This window comes from Manacus vitellinus, unplaced genomic scaffold (genome assembly GCF_001715985.3).
Source record: "Manacus vitellinus isolate BGI_N305 unplaced genomic scaffold, ASM171598v3 scaffold_38_pilon, whole genome shotgun sequence".
Taxonomy (NCBI): domain Eukaryota; kingdom Metazoa; phylum Chordata; class Aves; order Passeriformes; family Pipridae; genus Manacus; species Manacus vitellinus.
Window position 1 is genome coordinate 621,622 of NW_021940526.1, and position 17,802 is coordinate 639,423.

At 43.0% G+C, this 17,802-nt stretch overlaps 1 protein-coding gene across 3 annotated transcripts in view; it reads right to left on the reverse strand.

Annotated features, from left to right (window-relative positions):
• The window catches only part of MACROD2 (mono-ADP ribosylhydrolase 2), an 836,463-nt gene that overhangs the window by 11,762 nt on the left and 806,899 nt on the right, over window positions 1-17,802 (reverse strand). The gene's annotated exons all lie outside the window — the stretch shown is intronic.

Below are 17,802 nucleotides of genomic sequence, written 5' to 3' on the forward strand. Positions count from 1 at the left end.
GTTGCATCCATCCTGCAGTTGAACTACAGGATATGTCAGGTGACTGGTCTCTAAGTGATCCAGGTATTTGGGCGGTTATTATGAGACAGTTAAGTGTAGCAAGGACTCAGACATTTCAAAAATGTTTTATTCTTAAACTGAAATAATTTACCTCTTCAGCAACAGTGATGAAACGTTCATCATCCCTCAAACACCTCCTTCCCCTTTCTGTGTAAGCCTGAAGGGGGGTTTTTAAGTGCACTGGAGTGCACTACATTTATTTTGTACATAAAAAATGTATCTATCACTGATATTGTCAGCCAGTTTTCCTTATAACTGTATCTGCAAGCAAATAGAGTGTCATGGAGATTTCAGTTTCCTCTGTGCTCACTGTGATGGCAGTGCTGTTCTCACTGGCAACTTCCAGCACGCTACCTATAGAATCACAGAATCATGGAATTGTTAAAGTAGGAAAAGACCTCTAAGATTGAGTCCAATTGTTAACCCAGCACTGCAAAGTCCACCACTAAATCATGTCCTCCTGTACCACATCCACTTACCTTTGAAACAACTCCAGGGATGGTGATTCCACCACTTCCCTGGGCAGTCTATTTATTCCAATCCCTGACCTATGGTCATACCAAGCATCAAAATGCTAAAACAATGACCCAGCACATACAGAAACCAACAAAAAATAGGCACCAGAAAGCTCAATTAGAGAACTCAATGAGCATGGGGGTTGGAAGGCTTTACAGTGAAGGAAATGTTACCCATCATTTTAACAGACCTTACTTCTCATGCAAAATCTTTCAGTGGATCATCGTATCACCACTTCACCTCTTCCTCACTGGTTTACAATCATCTCCCCGTAGAAACAAACAAAATGCCTGTAAACATCTGTGACTGAGAACCCTGCATGTCAGTCAATGCCTGAGATGGCCCCTTTGCAGATGCATCAAACTCCTGATGCATCTCCAGGGAATTCAGGAGAGCGAGTGTGGTTTTCTCCTGAGGTTTCTTAGGCACCAACACGCCCAAGCTTTCCCAGCGTTCGTCCTGGGAAAAGTGTTCTTTTTGGCTCATACAAAGGATAAACCCAGGTCACCCCAACACAAAAGCATGTATATACGGCAGGAATCTGTCAAGTACAAGGTTGAGCAGGTATGTTCAAATTCCCTCCCTGACTTCTCCCAGCAAAATCAATATGAAATTTGAGGGGACCATGTATCAAGGAAGATACACCGACATTTAGGTTGTGCTACACTTTGATTAGTTGGGGGAAGCAGCTCTAGGAAAAATAAAATTTTGAAAAATCACAGAATCATAGAATGGTTTGGGTTGGGAGGGACCTTAAAGATTATCTAGCTTCAGCCTCCCTCCTATGGGCAGGGATACCTTCCATCAGATAAGAGTGCTCAAAGCCCCATTCAACCTGGACAGGAACACTACCAGGGATGGGGCATCCACAGCTTCTCAGGGCAACCTGTTCCAGTGCCTTACCACCTTCTGAATAAAGAATTTCTTCCTAATATCCAACCTAATCCTATTCTCTTTCAGTTTAAAGTCATCCCCCTTGTCTTATTGACTGTCCCTCCATGAGTGCAGCCTGCAGTGGATGCAGTCCTTCCCATCAAGTCACTCCGATGTCTTATGTAGGGATTTGGGATCCCTGCTAAAAACCAACATGCTCCGACTGGCAGCTGATGCCTCTGAATCTGACTTTGCCCCCTCTGAACCACTGTCTATTACCCAAAGAAAGCAGATGGGACATGACAGGTTATGTCTTGGCTCCCAGTTTCTCCTGTTGTCAGTGCCTGAAGATGCCCATGTGAAGTTCCCAAGCCGTATCCCAAGGTCTCCCATTAACTAGTCGGCACGCCTGGTTTCACCACGCTGCCAAAAGGTTTCTCACTTTCCATTTTGGAAATCTCTCATGCAGCCGACAGGTGCAAAGGATTATTGGCACAGGGCTAGGTGATGACAGAGGCTAATTAAAGAGATGGCGTTTTGTGGACACATGTGCACGTGTAAATGTGTGCACATGTGCTAACTTGGGCTTTGTCCTAATTATGTTCCATTTGCAGGGATGAAATCAGGTGGTGGGGTGGGAGGAGGCAGCTCTAGAGAGAGGCTGAGAAGAGTAACAACAGCATCAGCAATTCTGCAAAATTACTTTTTCAGAGGTGTAGAGTCAAATATTGTGAGAAGAGTTGCTTTTGTTCTGCTTTTTCACCTTCTTTCCAAGTTTGAAGTGCTGATTCCCCATCCCTTCTAGGAGGGGGATCATTGCAGTATTAGTGTTTTTTTAGACTGCAAGTTGATTGTTGTATATTGTCAGCAAGAAAATGATAGTGGGAAACAACATTTAGGGACAAACGAGGCAGAAGGTATTTTAAACCTTTACAAAGCTGAGCAGCACTGCAAACCTTGGGAGGAGGCTTGAAAATGATACTGTCCCATTTTCAGGAAGATTTACAAATTCAGTTAATATAAATCTTAATTTCTCTCCTCATTGTTATTGTGGGAGGGAGACAGGAACATTCACCATACTGCCATGCATGTGGAAAGGGTATTATCCAAAAAAGCTTCTCCCCAGCTGTGCAGTCAATCTGAGTGCCGCACTGAAATGAGCCCATTTCACATAAACAGCGGAACTTGATCAATACCAGGACCGCCTTGACAGCCAATTTATTCCTGGGGCCTCTCCCTTGTTTTGATTGCTTCAGGTTAGAGCACAAACAAGTGAAAGATTTCAGGTCTCAGCGCAGGAGTTGAGAGTTCCCAAAGGGTAGGGAGCCCGGGAGATACCACTTTCAATTTCAATTCCCATTTCCAATTGCACTCCTGCCAGAGCTCATTACCTGAACCGTTTGCTGACTGGTTACACAACCGGCCCAGTGCTAAGAAAAAAAAGGCTGCTGGCACAGGCAAGGAGGGCTCCCAGCCTTTTCAAATGTATAAGACAAGTGTATACCAGGAAGATAGAAATCTCTGTATTGTTATTTCATCTTTTTATTTTATTTTTTTCCCCTTATAGTCACAATCCGTCATTAGGTCCACGCACTTACAGCTAATACATTACTTTCTCTACAGAAATGTGATTTTTAACCCCTCTAGATTCATGACCAATTCACAAAACTAACAGAAGATGTGGTAGTTGTTGGTATCTTAGCATCAATTTTAGAAGTGTCCAAGTCCAGAGGTCAGACATCCCTGATAAATCCTAACAAGTAAAAAGTGTAACCCTTGTCCTCCTCCTCATCCTCCTCCTCCCTTCGCACAAGGTTTATATCCATTTCAAGCAATAAAAGCAGGTAACTATGCAGGCTTAGAAGCTGTAACACAGAGCAATCCATAAAACTCATTTTTACCTGATCATCAGTAAGGCTTTGCTGTGTACTGAAGAGCGCCTCTGTAATCAGAAGAGAGAGGCAGACTCCTCTGCCAGGTAATTCAAAGCAGAATCCCAATATAGTCTCCCTAGAATCGATGAATCATTCCTGGAAGGTGCTTGTACTGAGTTTCTGCCCTGGGCTGCCCACCTTAAGGGAGTTTATTTCTATTTGATGACTATTAAGGGGGGTTCTCTTGGCAGAGCCCAGCCTTTGAGACCAGCCTTGGCACTGGGCATGGGTAAGGGATTGTCAAGTGGGCTCTGAACCAGGAATCTAGATTCCTATTATTAGTTTCTGCCCTCTTATAAGGTCATAGACTAGCTTTAAGACAAACAGGAAAACAAATTTTATGTGTACGTGAGTTCCGTCAGTGCAGTCACACAACACCAAGACAACTTAAATCTTAAAAAATTCCCAAATTTTAGAAGTCTTGCAATAAGTGGGAAATTCGGACCCTAAGACCATTCTGGATATTTGAGGAAGAAAAAGGTTATCAATACTCCAACAATTGAGAAAACTACTATTTTTACAGGCAAAATGGCAAGGCCATTATTCCCATAACATGTCTGCCCAGCAATTTTGGGTGTTGCCTCAAGAATTTCAACAAAATATTATCCTGCCCATGGACAATTTTCAACCAGAGGAAATTCATTAGTTGCAAATTATTTGTGGAGTAGTTGCTTCTACTCATGTTATATACTTTGAAAAAAATCACCTCTGTCATTATGCAACATGAAAACCACATTACAGCTATTCTGAGCAATCCAGATTTCCCTGATTCATACCCACTGAATAAAATTTATTATTTTGAGTTCAGCTGCAAATATGCTTCCCCTAATTGGAAGACTCTGAGAGATGGAGGCTTGTTAAAATCCAAATTTCTCTGTTTAAAATTTGAAGGCACTATTTTTCAGCTGCAGCAGCAACAACAACAAAAAACCCAAAAAAGCTCTTCTGACCCACAGCTGCATTGTCTTATCTGTCAAAACCAGTTCCATTTTTCTTGCTCTGCAAATAGCCAGAGCTGTTTTTTTCTTTCTTTCCAGTCATTTCATTGTAGTTCTTTGCTAATGTGACTGTCAAGCCCTCATGTACTTTGTTTACTGCTGTATTTTAGTAGCATTATAAATGCTGCCTCACTTAGAGACTGAAGCTGTCTGTGATATAAGGGTTCTGTCTGACTCCTGTCCGACACCTCCATCTGGGATGACCAACCCTTTTAACCAGACCAGATTCTACCACATCAAAGGTTTCTGCTCTCTTCTTGTATGCTCTATGCAAAACCACCCAACCTGCTGTTCTCAGGGATGTAAGAAAAAACCCAGCAATCACTGTCCACCTGTACTTTGTTGTGTTTGAGCTAGAGGGCGGTTTTCCCCCTTGTTATCCTTTTGCAATGCACAGGTTGAGCACACCAGCTCTGAACCTGCAGGAAGGGCACTGTCACAACGGTGCCTCCTGCTACTCAGCCCAGCTTAGTTAACAACAAACATCTCCATCTGTTAAACCAGGAATATCCCACCTTGATCAACCACCACCCTCCCCCCAGCAATTAGGCACCACAGAGATGAAAGAACACTCAAGGATGCAGATTTCAGAGCAGGGTGTGCTGGCCTGGGCACCAGCTTTTGAAGGCACTGGGTGAGCATCATTCCTTCATGCCACACGTGGGCTGTCAGGATTCACCTTGCAGCTCCTTCATTGTTAAATGGAGTGTTTACCCTCCCTTTTGGCATTTTGGCTTTGTCTCCCAGAGTAACCCAGCACGATGAATCTCCCCATCCCTCCACTGCAGCGTGTATCAGCTCAACTCTCTGTGTTTGTGCACGCAACTGTACCTAAAGGCACCGTGCTGCTCCCAGCCACTGTTATTTCCAGCTCATGCTGAACTGCAATTTTTTTTTTAACGCGATTTAAAAGTGTCTAAGATCCGCTTATCCCTATCCCCTTCCAGTCCTTTATTAAACATACTGTTAGTAAATCTCATTATGCCTCCTTTTTCCCCAAAGGTGGGAATGGGAGGGTAGTGAGGATTGTCATTCAGCAATATGGTCCATAAGAGCCATACAAATTGGGCGTATCTAGAATCACTAATGCCCATCAGGAGCTCTTTGTGTCTTTTGTCTCTCTGTAACAACAGGATAAACCTGCACGCAGCAGGCTCTTGATGAATACAAGGGCACATCGTTTTAAGAAAAGCCTTTTTGATTTTATTTTTTTTTTATTATTCTGGAAAAGGCTTAGATGTGTAAAAGGCCATGTTGCTGTTTTCCAGACACTCTTTCTGTGAAAACCTCTCATCAGAGAAGAAGCCTGCAGCATGAAATGTCTGAAATGGAGCACCCAGGAGCTTTCATCTCATCCCTCAATCGCTGGCTGTTAACACAACTAAAATGTTGCCTGCTTGTACTCAAACTAGTAGATCACCTGTCCTGAATGGCTTCCAAAGCACTTGTGCTCCATCCCTGCCTACAACTAGGGCAGAGAGCATGCTCAGCAGCATGATGAGAAGTGAAGGGTTTCTGAATGAACAGAAATGGTATGATTATTTACCTCTCTTTCCTATTCTGTCATTTTTCCTGCCATTTATGAAACTTATCAGTGATTTGGTTCAGTTCCTGAGCCTAAAAAACTGTGTAGGTGTGAGGAATTGCAGCACTAGGGAACTCTTACGTGTAAGCCTCAAGACATCTCCAGGTTTCCTAAGGCTCACCTTTCACCCAAGGGAATGATGCTGGGCATTCATAAATGTTTTCTAAACTCTGTGGTCATGGGACCTGGCCTTCTGAATGACTGCTGGCTGCCAGAATGATCCCTGCACCTCCACTCCCATCACAACATCACATTCACACACTCACCATGCTCATTACCAAGTACCTGGTACCACAGCAGCTCTCTCCAGCTGTCCTCAAATAGCAGCTTTAATTCCCCTTTGCACCACTAATCTGTGGTGAGGATTCTTGCCTTTAATTTTGAAGAACCGATGCAGGAGCCCAATGGCTTTAATAGGCCTTTCTTTCCCTTGGGTCAACCCACTGAAAACATGAACAACTTAATAGCTCGTGCTGCCACTAGATTTTCCATCAGCACATACCGTGCCCCTATTCCATTTCAATCTTGCATCCACTGTATTTTCCTAGCACTTCAAATGATCTTGAGGGAACTGCAGAAAAGCAATAGACTGTGAAAGCAAAGAGGTCCTGGATCTCCCAAGCAGGACAGATTTGTCAAAATGTCACACTGTTTGTTTCAAAAAAGGGAAAGAAACTTTCCTTTCTATTCCAAAGAAGTCACTCCAAACCTAAGAGACCGTGCTAGTTGTCAGCTGTCAGCAGCTGCACAAGAACAAGATGGGTGCTGGGAGTGAGCAGGAACAATACTTATAAATGATATTATAAGGAAAAACTGGGGAAGGAGAGGGGAAGAAACTGAGAGGTCACAAATAGCAAATTGCCCAAGAGTTGGAAGTTAGAAAAGTTCCTTTCAGACAAGCACAGTCATCTTTCACAGAGTCCACACTCCATCTGACCAGGCCAAAAGGATGCTTTGCCCGAGCTTCTGATAATGTACAGACAGGTCTGCACACCCTTCTGGCTGCAACTATTTATTTCTGGGGTCACTGCTTCTGAAAGAGGTTACTGCTGAGCCAAAGAGTAGCCTTGGAAAATATTTTGCTCAACTCTTTTTCAAGACTATTGCCAAGTATATGAAGAATGAGCTTCAAAGTAGCAGAGGTGTATGGATCTACCTGAAAGGTAGTAACAATATACAGTGTGGGAGAAAGATTCTTCCCTGTTATTTAATCAAAGACCCCAACCTAAATTTTGCAGCTTAAAATAAAACATGATATTTACAACAAGGACAGGCACATGAAGTTCAGCAAAGTTCTGGGAATGGATAGGAATAGGTACACTGTAATTTTCAAACATTTTGAGATATAAGGATACAATAGCTAGCATGCAAAATAAAAATTAATTAAAAAACCCAAAACAAATAAAAACCACCACAAACCTCAATAAAATTTGGATATAATAAAATTTTGAACATAAAACACATTCAACTGAAATGTCTTGCTCTTTGGAAAGAGCACTTAGCTTTCTGAAGGCTCATCACAAACAGAGACCAAGCACTCTGTTTTAATTTTAGAAAACTATTAGCTTCTTAAAACCAAGCTGAACATCGTATCAAAGAATTACAGAATCATTAAGGTTGGAAGAAACCTTCAAGATCATCTAGTCCAACTGTCAACCCAGGACCACCATAATCACCCCTAAATGATATCCCCAACTGCCATATCCAGACCCCTCTTGAACACTTCCAGAGACAGTAACTTTACTACCTCACTGGGCAACTTATTCCAATGCCTAACCACTCTTTCAGTGAAAATTTTTTTCGAATATCTAATCAGAACCTCCCCTGGCCCAACTTAAGGCCATTTCATCTTGTCCTTTCACTTGAGATAGGGTAGAAGAGACTGAACTCCCACCTCACTACAACCTCCTTTTAGGTAGGTGGTCCTCCCCTGAGCCTCCTTTACTCCAAGCTAAACAACCCTTGTTCCCTCAGCCGCACCTCATAGGATCAGACCCTTCATCAGCTTCGTTGCCCTTCTCTGGACTCACTCCAGCACCTCAATACCCTTTTTGAAGTGAAACTCATCTGATTGTAAAGAAGCAGTAATTGGCAGCACTCAATAACAAAGACCTTACAGATGATCCCTATCACATCTTTTTCCCCTACCAAGACACATGTTCAGTAATGATTATTTTTCAAAAACAATTTAAGAAATGTACTCTTTTATTTTTTTTTAACTGAACCCTGCTCCGACTCCTTTGAAGTCAGCTGTAAAATATGGTGATAAACACAAATCTGCTCTAAAGGACTCATTTTGCTACAGAGTTCCTCACCTGTTCCAGTTCTTATGGTTGATTTTTGGATCTGGATGGTGACTCATCAAAATAGAACAGATGCTTAAATGAAACACACACAGAGGCACACTTGTGTGTATGTATGTGTGTTCAAGGGCAGTAAGCAATTTTTCATAAATAAATGGCTGGGAGTCACTTTCCCTCTGTAAAGAAGGGAATAGCTGAGTGATGGATGGTGATGCTGGATGTGTTACCCAAGGCAGTGCTTCCCACTCTGCTCCAGAAGCACCACGTGCCCCGTGGAGAGAAGCCGTGGCTGAAATCTGGCTCCTGGAGAATCGTGTGGCTTTTGCTGTCAGAAGATGTCATTAATGCTGATTGCTGCCCCCATTTCTCCGGTGAAAGCCTGGCATCCTCCTCCACAGCAGTGAGCCAGCCCACACCAGCCAGCCCCAAAGGAATGGGAGGGAAAGCAAACATATTGTAAGTGCTGTATTACCTCCTAAGCATGGATGCCATTTTTAATTTCTGCTGATAACTGGATGAATATAAGAGCAAAATTTTACAACGATGATGTGGAGTGAGATGTTTCCCCAGCAAATAACAGGATTACATCAGAGCAAGAGGTGCTCTAACCTCCAGCTGCTCTATGCCAGCAGGGAATAACTACATTCTCCTCTGAACACAGACGGTACAGAAGTAAGCCATGAGAGGACCAAAATCATAAGTAGTGATTTGAATCACCAAACCAAGTGTGGTGAGGCACTGACAGAGGTTGCCCAGAGAAGCTGTGGATGCCCCATCTCTGGAAGTGTTCGAGGTCAGGTTGGATGGGGCTCCGAGCAACCTGGTCTAGTGGAAGGTGTGCCTGCCCATGGCAGAGGAGTTGGAATTAGATGGTCGTTAAGGGCCCTTCCAACCCAAACCACTGACATTTTGGGGAGTGAGGGAGGCGCAAAGTGTAGCAGGGATAGAATAGCTTGTGTTTAACACTTGAAACACCCACCTGTCCTCCTGACACTCATCTCCTCACATGAAGCTAAGAGCATTTTCAAAACACTGAAAAGTACAACCTGTGAGTTGCTTTAGAATAAAGTAATCCTCCAGCCTGGGTGTTAACATCTGTATCACAGGAGTGTATCGCCACATGATGACAGGCTTGGCCAGTATTTCCTGGCAAGGCTAAAGACTGGATTTAGATTAGCAAATCAGTGAGGTTTATTTGCTCTGTTTCTTGGAGAAAACTTTAAGACCAAATTCAAAATTCCCAGTGTGAAACGGAAAAGTTTTGCCTACAGCAGAGCTTCCAGAATAGCGGGCCAGGAAAAACCAAGTGTCAGTGCTGGCAGTCACACATTTGCTTCTTTTCCTTGCAGAGAGCCATTATGCAGTGTTTTCTAAAACTGTAAATGTTCTTTCTGGCTCACAATAGGAAACAACACTAATATGCATCACAGGGTATGAGACAAAATGTGTGGTGCTATTGTTGCCTTTGATTTGTCTTCCATTTATATCAGCTCTCAGTAAGAATTACACAAAGACAGAGCTGCAGATTTTTTCCTCTCAACTTTTTCACATTTTGTCCTTTGGTTCACAAATTCTAGGGTCTAACTAGGACATTACATCAGAGACAGGAATTTACATTTAGATAACATAAGGCAAAGAATACTAAGAACCATAATCCCCCCACGCTACCAACAACTCCAGAGTATTTGACAACTGACCTCAGCTTTGTAAAACAGGGATCTGACTTATTTGCTTGAAACTGAACATTTCTTTCTCTTTGTCCATTAACCTAACAATTGGTTGTGCTTTTTTTTTTTTTCTTAGTTGGTTTGTTTTTGTCCTATTCCCTCCCCCATTTTTTGTTGATTTTGAGGAGTCTCATTCCCTGTGCTGCTGCTGACTTAGTCTCCAGCTATGGAGATGGCTCCAGTTTGTAGTTTGGGAAGAAGCCTGGCAAAAGAACCTGAGTGGTAATTACAATAGGAAGGCCATTGTGTTTCTGAGAGTCACCTAAAAAGACAGGTAGTAGACACCCCCAAGAACAGCCTTCTGATTTCAAAATGCTTAAGAGAGGCAGCTTTTCTTTTTCCCAACCCCTATCCAAGGACTCAAGTAGTAGTGGGCAAGCAAAAATCCAGCAAAGTGCAGCAGAAACACACTAAATTGATATGGAGAAGTCCTCAGTCAGGTTCATCAGCTCTGACATATACCAGAATTGACACCCAGGTCCTGTGATTTACGAGATTTACAGCTTAGTTCAGGTGGATGGGTCAAGTACTGTGGGCTTTTTCGTTTCCCAAACAGTTTTTTCCTTCCCCTTGCACAAGCTCATTCCCATTGTTTGAAGAGGTCCATCCTGCTGTTCCTGGTCACTCTGGCAACTTTATAAGAAGGAGAACAAGGGGTCAGAAATTTACTCTGGGTTTCACATACACCAGACACTTACTTGTATCAAAAGAAAGTCAATTCAAACAGCAAGTTAGACTCAAGGCTGGCTTATGGATAGACCACTACTGGGACACTGGGTAAAAATTGGAGCAACTGCTTTGGAAAGCTTTTTCCCTCAACCATCCTGCCTTCTCTCCAAATTATTGAAGATTCTTCAAAGTTCTATCTCGAGGCACCAAACAGAAACTGGAGGCCAAAACCACATAACACAAAGTCTGAACAAAAGTCTGTAAGAAAAAAAGAGGGGGGGAGGAAACTGTCTCAATATGTTTCTTATCAGAGGATACGCTTTCAAAAAGACCAGTATTTTTCCCTTTAGCACTGGAGATCACACCCCTCTTTCCATCAAACATTCTTTTAACACAGAAGTTGCTCCAGATGCCAGCAGACACAGGTCAGTATTTTCAAAAATAGGTGACTAGCTTCAGGAGCACTTTAAAAGGGAGTTTAGATCCTGATTTTCAAAAGCTCCAAGCTCTGAGCAGCTCCAGATGGCTTCAAAGGGGTTCACTTCATAAAGTGTTTTGGATGTGCTCAGCATTTTCGAAATTCAGGGCACCTATTTGGAATCCTAAACATGGACTTAAAAATTCCATGCCAATTCTCACTGCACTAAGGATGACACCACCTCTCTAATCTGTGCTTAGAAAGCTCAGTAACATTATAACCAACACTATAGCTTTCCCCTTCTTTTTCCCACAACAGAATTTATAGAACTGCTAATAAAACTGGAGTCTATCATGAAAACTGGCAGACCTGAGTCTAACGAGATAACTATAATTTTCCTTGAAGCTATTGAGCAAGTCAATAACACCTCCCCAAATCCTCTTAATAACTGATGATTAACACAGGTTCCTTACAAGGAGGTGTCCTGAAGGTCAGCCAGAACACAGCAGCCAGGGCTATAGGATACTCAGAAATGCCACAGGTCATAGTAAAAATGCTGAACCCCAGGCTGGCACACTGCGGTATTTAGCCCTTCCTGTAATTCCAGTCCCTTGCTATAGTGCCAGAAAACCTAAAGGCTTATACTTGGGATCTTAGCACCAAAGTCAAGACCTCTACCAATTAAGCCAGAAGAGAATAATTGTATTAGCAGTTGATAGCAGCAGCCTTCTGTCCTGCTAAAGAAGGATGACATGCACACATTAAAAGCATTTCCTGAAGCTAAACTCCTTCATATTGCAGGATTTGGACCGCTTTTATGATTTATTCATAATGAAGAGCTTCTCAGCTCAATAACTTGCAGATGCCCAAAGCCTTTTCATTATACAGCTTTCGACTATTCTGGGCTTAAAAAAATAAAAAAGAAATTGATATAGTGGATCCACCCTTGGGTCGACCAGCAGCAACATGTCCCCTCTTCTTCTCCCCTGGAGTACCCAGAGCTGAAGGACAATACAGAGCTTTTGCCAGCACATAGTAAAAGGATCAGAATTAGAGGTTACAGATGTGCACTGTACAGATATGCATATGGTCTAGGTCTGCAAGAAATTGTATGATAGTGTAGGATTATCATTGCCCACAGTCTCCACAAATACCTTGGCATCTGTTACTTTCATGGGAACTACTGAAGCTTTCAAAAGAATGCAAAAAGTGCTAATCCCCTGGTGCAAGTGACTTCAGTCCTGACAGGCACTTTCTCAGAGTCACAGATAAAACTGAAGGATTCAGCCATAAAGGATTAGGAGTAGTGTCACCTAGAATTAAGTCACTGGCCTTGAACCATGTTTTTGTTCAGTGCTGTCAATAGCAAATTTCACCATCTTAAAAACCAGCTTTATTGAGTTTCTTCAAATATATATATATATCTTGATTTCCTGAGGGGGTTTAAAAGTCTAGACACCTCATGTTGTATAGTTTCCATTTTTTACTACACTTTGGTGCACTAAAACCCACCAATCTGACAATCCAAACAAATTATTTTCCCAACTGTGCACAGAATGTTTACTTATACAAGAAGAGACAGGAAATAAAATAAACACCTTGCATGTCTCTCTTCATATAGGATCTATTTTAAATAGCACAGACCCTGGAAGGGGAGGGCCTGTTACACAGAAAATTGGTCTTTGTCTGAAAAATTTATAGCTCACAGCAAATCAAGATAAATATCTTGCCTGCTTAGCTGCCCTGTTATTCTGATGTAAGAACCCAAAGGAGGTCTCTACATGAGATGTGCTTTAAGTCAAAAGTCTATGGCCTTTCAGCAGGTGTAGAGATTATTTGGGCTGGTAGGGAAGAAATAAGGCTTGTGCCTTAACGGGTTGTTCCAGTTCACCTTGAGTACTTGTGACAATGCTGAGCACTTACTGAAAATCCTTTGAGGGTCCCAAGCACTGATCCTCAGCCTGGTAAAACCTGCCATAATTTGAGAGTATTGTGCCTGGCTCAAGCTGAAGACGGACCAGGCTGTTGCAGTTGGCAACAGCCCCGGCACCATGACAAAGCCATCACAGCTACTGCATCCTGCAGGCAGCGGGTGGTCCTGCTGAACAGGGAACCCACTGCAAAGGCACATGTGGAGTCGATCAAAATATCTCTAACAAAACCTTCTCCTGAATCAAATTACTTTTTTTTTTTTTCTGTTTTAAAAGAACAAATAGTTTTACGGAAAATGTCATGTTTTCAGGGAGCCACACAAACGTATCCCGTGAAGCCCAAGATTTCCAGAGAAATGGTGCTGGCTCTTGCCAAAACTATGAACTGCAGCTATCAGATTGCCTTAAAAAAAATAAAAGTGAAAAACTTCCCAAATTTAAAAGGAAATGAGTATTTTTTTGATATTGTAAAACATTTTCATGGAGGCAGGAACAAGAGGGAAGTGCTTCTGACCAGCCAGCAGAAGCACCTATGAGTGTGTGTACTAGTCATTCATACAGAGCCAAACAAGCTATTCGTTCAGCAGCAGGAGCTGGAGGAAGCCTGTTGGTCACGGAGGATCTGTGTATAAGTGATGCAACTGTGATGGCAGTCCATGAAAGGGATGCTCCAATTAGGCTGATGAACATGCAAAGCCATGGAATTTAGGTTGTGCACTCCTCACCGTATTACCAGTTCAGGTTTAGAGACTGTGTTACAGGGCTATATGGCAGTAATGATTAATGATGACAGTAACAATACTAATGAGTATATACTAATAAGATGCTGCTTATCCTTCTGTATGTTCCCCATCAGCAAAATTCTTCACTTAAATTTCATTTCCTTAATACAGAGTAATTCATAGCCCAAGAGATGACTTAAGAGTGTACCTATTACTGTACAATAGAAAATATAATGACGATAGACCCAAATTAGAGTTCACTAGGTTCAGTTTACCAACTCTTCACTCTCATGGCACATTTGCTACTGCAAGCTCAAGAGTTCAGATCCATTTTATTTCTGCCTGTCCTCAGGTTTACGAATCCTGAATTAATGCAGCTCTTTCCACAGACAAAAGAATTCTGCAAATAGCTGAAGGAAATGATAAGGACTCCAGGTGCCACAGATCACATACTGTACACAGAATGACTTCCCCAGAGTAGGCCCACATAGCAGTGCCTTGCGGCATCCATCATTACAGCCCAGTCCTTGGAGCGCTCCCGTTGTGTCCAAGTGCAGCCGGCTCTCTGCTCATGGAGCGGCGCTTGTAGCCAACAGCCATTATCCCTCCCGAAGGGAACACACAGAGATTTCAACATCAGGCCTCAGGAAAGGTGCTTTTATTTCAAACATTTTACCAAGGGCTGCTAGTGGGCCAATCAGTTTAAGTGTGTGACAGTTTATAGCAACAGAACTGTGAAGACCCCAGAAACTGGAAACTGGTAAAATGTGGGGAAAAAAGAGTTGCCTTCTTGCCAAAACAAAATTCCTGGTAATACAGAGTATTGGATCAAAGACAAACTATTTTGCAGAAACCTGGAACTTGCACACACCTCATCATGAAGGCTTTGGGAATGCTGGGTGGCAGCATCTCTGATGTTCTTGGCCACCCTGGTTGAGCACAGCCAAGGCTGGATCAGCCTCCTGCCCCTTCCTCCACCTTTCCTATGGACATATCCTCCAAATTCTGATTCATTCCCCGTGTGGACACAAATCACCAGCAGAAAGACTGCTCAGTGAGAAACTGGGGAGGTCCTGCCACTCTTGGCAATGCCTCATTGGAAACTCCCAGCAGCAAGGCTGCGAGAAGGCAATTCCAAAGTGTGCCTGCCAATTTGTACCTGCTGTAGCTACTCTCAGAGGATTAGAACTCACTCCTTCATTCCCAAAGCCTGACTAGTTCAAGCTCTCAGACCTCACAGGGATATAGTAAAGCATGAAGCAGCTTCAAGCTTTCTGCATGTGTATCCTTTGGGTGCTGGGGTCATAGAATTGTAGAATGGCTTGGGTTGGAAGGGACCTTTAGGATTATCTAGTTCCAACCTCCCTACCATGGGTCTTTGCCCAAAGATTCTTCCACCTCTCAGTCAATTAAGAGAAGGTACAAAATACCAGAGAAATGGCATTTCCTAGCGATTCTGATAAACAAAGTATATAACCAGCTACTTTAAAAGCAGGCTTTGAAATGCCACTGGCTTGCTTTGTTCTGAGCACATTCCCAGGGAGAATGTCAGGTCGCATAACTCATTTGTTATCTTTACACAGAGGAGCTCTGCTAAGCGCCAGCCATCATAAAAATACTAACATCCCTCTTTGTGGAAAACAAATAGAAAAGAAAAACACAGCATCTCTTTTAACAAAAAAAAAAGCCAGTTAGCACTTCAAAGATTGCCACACGGTCTGTAAACAGTGATGTCAATACACAGGGGGAGCAGCGCTCCTCTTCAACGACAGCCTGAGTTACTCGAATGGAGGAGCATCCTTACAAGGATAACACTTCCCCATGACACAGAACTACACCGTGCATTCATTTAGACACACTCGGTGTTTTATTTCCCTCGATGGCTTGAAAAAATATGCAGAATAGCATAGGAATAGTGTTTCAATCTAGCCTTGTATAAAGCAGTGCTCTCTTTCAGGCAGCGAGCACCCAGCAACAACAACTTTATGTGTACCATGAAGGGGAGTGTCAGGGAGAAAACTGCAGTGACTGAGGTCACATTCCCTGTGTTTGCAAAGAAATCCTCTCCCACATTTTTCCCCACCATCGAAGGACACCTCCATGTATTTACAGCTAGCCACTTTAATGATATCTAAATATTTATCTCCTGAGTGGCTAAATTAGTGGGCATTTAATTCTAGTGATGCAAACACCTGATGGCTGGGGCTCTCATTTGCCTGTAAATGCAAATCACCAGCCACTGAGTTCAATTACGTGGCAAATGTCCACATTTGGATACATCTGAGGTATCTGAAATCCCACACAAAATCTGTGCTTCACATGCTTAAGCAGCTTTATTTCATGCTTTATAGGGAGGGAGGTAAGAAGGGAAAGAGCTGTGTGCTGGGGTTTTTTTTAAATCTCATTTGCAGTCCTATAGCTATAACTTGGAGATTAATAACAAAAGTGTGTATGTGACAATGCAGAAACAAATGCTGTTCAATGTCAAACACAATCCAAGATGCAAATTTATTTTTCTGTTAATTAACCAGGCTTTCATTTCAACTGCTCTGATCCTGTAAATAAAGCTCACAAGCCAGTTTCAAACAAGTGTGGGAATTAAGCAAACAAAAAAACCCCCTAAACCCTCAACCAAAACACCCCAACTCAACCGTCTCCTAGCACTGGCTGGCTAATTATGTTTGCCATTTTTCATTCAGAGGGATCTAAAGAGATTAGAACAGGTTAAAAGCAACAGTACTCAGGCACTGGCCCAAGGGTGACAGTCCTTTGAATACCACCAGCCAGTTACTGTCAACCACTGCCAAGAACCAAGGGGCATCCCTGAATATTCTGAGAGATAAGAATGGGAAAGATGGATAGAAAGATATATGGATGGATGAGAGGACAGACAGACAGAAAGAAGGGAGAGAAGAAAGAACAAACAACTGGTCCCCAACACTAAATAGCATGACATGCTCCTGCAGCTATGCCTAGCCTCTAAGGATTTGCTTTCCAAGCTCTTTATTGAAATTGTTCAGGTCCTTAACTGACCTCCTGGGGGGTAGATCAGGGGGGCTGAAAAGCCTTTAGCTAATTAAGCATGGCTGAGACATGCTTGATGAGATGGGGAAAATACAAAGCTTTTGAAAGGGTGAAAAATCTCTGACCATCTGATAGTGGCCTTGAGGAGAGAAGAAAGGGGAAGGACAAAGGGGCAGCTCTCTGCAGCAAGGAGGTATAGGACTCCCTAATTACTGGGTCACCGAGACCGTTACTGCTCCAAATGCCTGCGAAAGCCCACAAAACAAGCTTAGGAGGCTCTGCAAAAACAACAGCTCTTAGCAAGGATAGCATCTTCAGGAAAGCAAACAGGAGCAGCTTTCCCCAAGATACATCTGCTAATTAGAAATGATGGGTAATAGATGGCGGTGGCAAGGCCCCCAGATCAGAACAAGAATTTTCCCAGCGACCTCTCTACCTGTCTCCTCCGACTGCTGCTCTCCAAGGCCCCACAGATGGTGTTCTCTTTAAATTAATACCATCCCGCCAGCCAGAAGGAAGCTTCTGTTGTACTTGGCAATTCAGGTGAACAGCCTGCATTTAGGTTTCAAAGCGAATGCCCCAGGTGTTCCAGCAATATGGCAAGCAGCTGATGTGCTCCAGCCTCTTCAGACCTGGATAAGGCTCAGCTGTCTTTTCCTATCTCTAAGACCAGCTAGAGAAAAATCACAGCATTCAGAGGGCAAACTTCACAACATAAGAGCAAAGTCTGAGCTATCTTCACTCTAAATGGCTTTGTCAGCCACGAGCTGCAAAAGTGCTGGTGCCATCCAAACAAAGAGCTCTCCCTTGCCTTCTCCTCTTGGAGAAGCTGGATATGGCTCTGGCTGATTACAGGTGCAGGATAGCAAGGAGCAAGCTGGCTTTGACACCCAAAGCTGCGACCAAACCCTTGCCAAAAAGCAGTGCTGTGCTCACTCTTGCTTTGGGATGTGAAATCATACAGCTGATTTCCTCCCCTCCCACACACAGATCCTTCTCCAATTATTTTAGCTGTGTGCTGTGATCCAGTCAGATTCATAAG